The sequence below is a fragment of the Atta cephalotes genome (genome assembly GCF_000143395.1).
Source record: "Atta cephalotes unplaced genomic scaffold scaffold00004, whole genome shotgun sequence".
Taxonomy (NCBI): Eukaryota; Metazoa; Arthropoda; class Insecta; order Hymenoptera; family Formicidae; genus Atta; species Atta cephalotes.
Window position 1 is genome coordinate 4,170,554 of NW_012130068.1, and position 5,459 is coordinate 4,176,012.

A 5,459-nucleotide genomic window follows, 5' to 3' on the forward strand; every position below is an offset into this window, starting at 1 on the left:
ACACACACACACACACACACACACACACACACACACACACACACACACACACACACACATATATATATATATATACTATTTTATCATCTCAGAAATATCAGCAATGATTATTTTAACATCGTTACATACCAACTATTTTTCATTTCAGACTTCTCTGTACAACCTTCGACTGTATTTTCTCTGTGGCATTAAATACCGAGCAGTTTATTGTAGCACTGATTTACAATACCATTCAAGGAGATCCCTTCCATCTCCGAGTGAATACAATCGCGACAACGAATCGCCAATAAACATCACGTCGCGAAAGTAAAATCAACTTCTTGAATTGTTCACCCCTACTCGCTTGGGTGCGGTCGCTCTTATCGACTCGGTTCGAGGTTGCGTCGCAACCTCATGTTTTCAATCCAATTGATCAAGCTTTCTTTCTTTTAACTTCATTTTTTTTCAAAATCTTGTCACGCGGGTCGAGGACGCGAAACAGATTCGATGGAGCCCCGCCTCGATCCCGTCGCAAGTTCGCCGTCCCACATGCCTGTTGTATCTCAGCTATAAAAGCTCACTTAGCATCAGCTTGCACGGCAATGTTCCTCTGTGATGGCTGGTGGAAAGTCGCTGCATCGAATCACAGCATTCTCCGTCATCATCGATGGAGACGCGCTATGTGGTGGTTAACCGGCATGGCGTTAATGAAAGAGAGAAAAAATTCGATATCGATGGGATCGAAAGGCGGCAAACGATGGTCCTGCATAGTTTTTGGCTTGGAACTTTCCACTAAAGAAATTTCCACAATCGCTTGGTGTTTGAAATATTTACAATTCAGGTAAGTAGTATTTTCACGAAGAGTATAAAACTGTTGAGAAATATAGGTAGTATAATATATCTGCAGATATTTGATGTGCGTATACATTTTGGCGCGATTTGAAAGTTTTCTTTTTATAGAGTATTATTGGAGACATTATGCGCTACTTTGCTGTTTTAATAATAAATTTGTTTAAAAAACATTTCCAAATTGATAATAAAAAAACAAGGAGATTTCAATATTTTCAACTGTCATACATATACATGTGACAGAGATTGATTTATTTTTATAAATTTTTCACGAAAATATTCGATTGCAATATCAACCAAAAACGTATAATTAAAAAAAATTTGATTAAAAAAAATCTATTTTTGGAAAAATTAATTTCTGTATAGAGATATATTTAGCAGCTCTATTCTAAAATTTTCAATTAAAAAAAAATTTTTCAATTTCGCGATCGGAAATATGTATAATTAAACTATTCCTGTCTTAATCATAATAATTAACAAATCCACTAGATATTTATTCAATTAATATTCTTAATCTCAAAAATTAATATATTCTTTTTAATTCTTCACAGGCATTCAAAATGAAATACTTTGCTCGCGGATCTGCGTTCCGAAACTGTTACGACTGTCGAAGGATCTATCGATCGATCTTGCACGATCTACAGCGGCTCTCTGGTTCGACTTGTTAACGATCTTTCACACACTCTATTCATCACATTATTATCAGCCACGCCTCACGCCATTTTCGCGTAGTTGTTCGTATAACGCGGAGGGGGTAAGAGAGAAAGAGAATGAGTTTGCCAAGAGAAAACAATCCGGCTTTCTTGCTTTATGTTCTCCCCAAATCGATCTCCACAGGAATGCCACCGGCTATCCGGTAGCTGACGACGATCGGTCTCGGTCGTAACTCTGACTCGCGACAAGACTCGTGATTTATAGCGGCCACAAAGACGAATTCACACGCGAGGACCGTCGTTTTCAAACCCTTATAAATGCGGTTCGTAGAAAGCGTGAATACAATGACGTTTTGCTAGAATTGTTAGATATATACAATTGGTATAGTTATGACAGCCATTCAACTCCACGTAAAATGCACGAACTAGTTTATTTTTCTTGATAGCTTTCAGTAAATTTCGGATATTTAATAGTATTTTAATTACTTATTTAGATATTAAATAATATATTAACAAGTTTTATTAGTTGTACTTAAATAATTTGTTTATAAATATTCGATAAAATTCGATTAGTTAAGGATTTTTTAAAGAGATTGTTATACAAAATTTGGAAATTTCTCTTTGGAACAAATATTACAAGAATTACAACATAATTGCAAACTTAACTTTCTTATTACGAAAATTCAAACAGACTCAAAAGACTTTATTCGTCAAATGCAAGTTGCATTATTTAATTTTATAAGAATTTTTATAAAGTAAAATTATGTAACAAATACGTTAAGAGGAAAAGTTAATAATTTATCCAATTACTTTGTCAAACTTATCTACCTCATTAATTTAGATAAAATTTATTATTAAGTACTATCTTATTTTTTATTTAAGCAAAATAATTTAGTTATGTTATCTTTTAATCAACTGATAGATTAAACATTTTATTAATATAGTCGATGTTATTATATTACAAAATGTATTAAAATACATAAAAATATTCATTACAAATATAAAATAAAATGTAAATTTTTCGAAATCAATAAAATAATTTAAAAATAGTACGAGAACTATTGCTTATTTAAAATATCTCTTTTGTTTAGATATCCTAGATTTTCTTTATTTTTTTTATATTTGTGCAGCATTATTCGTAGTATCTAAATTCTACTTATAAGCAAAAATAATGTTAAAAGAATTCATATTCGGATTAGATAATAATTATTATGTGACCTTAAATAATATTTCCAGAATTCTTCGATAATCTTACTTGCTGCACAATATTATTAAGTAAATCTTAGAAGCTCAAGTGTTAATTAGAACAATATCTTCCCACGGTTGCTAACGCCCATTAACTTGTACCGCCTGCGAGTGATGCGGCTGTTACGGACGCCCGCTAATTCACGATCGATTATCGCCCACCAGTGTCAACGCATAGCAATTAACGTCCTTGCACAGTGCACGTTATTGGCCTGTCTGTCATGAAAACACAGTGCGGCCCTCTGTGCGACCTATTGCTCGCGACCCATTTCTTATTCTGTTCGTTCGCAGACGGTGGGCGGCCGATTACAAGTGGGTAACCTTTCGGAATTTGCAAGGGTTCGATGCATTCTCACAATGCAACTACAATCGCGATGATGAAACGCGCGGGATTACGTAGTCGCGTCGTCGCTATCTCAGCCGAGACGTAGCTTGGGCCACGATTTTCCCATAAGACGAAGGCCAGATATCGAGAGTCGCTCGATATTCCATCCGAGAGTGCTCGCCGCACGAACAAAATACAAGGTATATCATTTTTCGATAGCAATTTGTTATAGAAAAAAAGGGGTGGACAAAGGCGAAGACACAAGCAAATCCAAGATTAAATATATATTCATGTGACGATCTGGTAAATCGCACGATAAATTACGTGCGTAATAGATATCGTAAATCGCGGTTCATACTTGAATTTGTGCAAATCCTGTATAAATTTCTCGCTAGATGCATCGATATTCAAATTTATGTCCGATATCTTCTTGGTATACTTTCGTTCGTGATTCATTACGTGGTCATTGAGTGTACAAAAAAATTACGAATGGATCGTATCAAAATTATATATTTTATTCTGATACGTGAATACGCAATCACCAAACACTAACAATACAGGAATTATTTTAACATTGATCTTCAGATAAATTATTGTTATATACATCATGTATCTCGATGCACAATATTGCAAATTAGTTTTATATTAAATAAATGAAATTATTGCTACATTAAAAAATGTACCAAATTTTCATAAATTCAAATAGTATTAAATGTTTGAATAAATACTAATTTAATATTTACTTACAGTAAATAAATATTTACTAAATAAAAAAATGAGTTAAATCAAATTAATGATTTTTGTACCAAATAAATAAATAAAGAATGTCTCGAAATTTGTGAATCAAAATATCATTGCAAGAAAGTTTTCGAAAAATTAAGTGAAAAAGTTATGTGTATATATATCTTTATTAGTATATCTTTATTAGTACATTTATTTCGAACAGTAATTTTTAAGATATGAAGGTTTAAATATAGTTAAGGTTAAGTTTGGATAGCCATTTATCCATCCGCGCGTGTGGTAAATTAATAAGCATGTGCACTTCAGCGTTCACTTTCAACATAGTTCGTCTAAACATAGTCTGTAACTAGAGAGAAAGTAATTGTCATATAATGTTAAAATAAAAATTTACAAATCTCTTTTATTTAATTTTTTGCAAAAATTTTTTACCGTAATATTTTAATTCGCAATTTTCAGGACACTCTGTGTTACGTTTAGTAAATATTCAGTTAGTACTATTCAAATTATATTTATTAAATATTTATTATTATTTATTAAAATTTTTATTAAAATTTTATTAATATAATTAAAATTTAGCTCATTTTTGTCTTAACGTATCAAAGAAATCGTCTTGGATAATAATAGAATTTTTAATTTACATCAATATTTCAACGAAATATTTTATCTGGTTTTCTCTCTGACCGTGACTTTTCATGTTCAGCTTATGAGTGGCGGACCATGTCCGCATCGAGTCACGCGATGACCTTACCCTTTACAACGATCATTACGCGTTGCATTAAGGTACAGACTGGATCTATGTCAGTTTCATCAACTCCTTGCGTTTAGTGATTATGCTCGACGGACACCACAAGTGATTTATTACCGAGCGATATGAATCGGTGTCACTGATATAACTATTTAGTCAAACGATACGTGATATGGTGTAGCCATTCTGATCAATGAATGAAGTATGGACGATTGTAATGTATCACTATTTCCATATTTTATTTACGTTCAAAAATTGGTGACAAAATAGGCTAAAAAACGAAGTACAAGTGCAGAAAAGGTAGCGTGAAGAAGAAATTTAAATTAAAGTCATATGAGTCACGTTGGACGGAAAATATGAATTGTGAAAAAAAAATCAGCAAAGATGAAGTTCCATCAATTCTAATTAATTAGGTAAACTATAATACTTATTTATTAATGTAAGATTACATCATGCTAAAATGAGCGCAAAATGAACATCAAGTAACAAAATTATTAACTATTAAAACTTCAGCACGATTTTATCTTTTAGTATCATTTATAAATTATGTATATCTTTTTAATTTTATTGAAATATAAATGTGCATTTCATGTACGATGTCAACTTGCAATGCATTACCGTTTATTTTCATGATAAATGGAAAATTGAAACAGTAATGGTTTGCTTAACTAGCAAACAACTGTTCAAGACTTAAAGTCAGATATAATCGTGCCGTATCACTTATTGCTTTCGTCATGAATAATTGCAGCTGATAGAAGAGAAGGTTAGATTAGTTAATCAAATTGCTACGGTAATTTGTGTAACTGAAGATAATTGGCCTGACTTTTTAGTTTTAATCTTAGTCATTTAACATAAAGTTTCTATACGATTTTCCACCGAAGAATTTCTTAGATATTAATTGAAGCAATGACTTTCATAATCG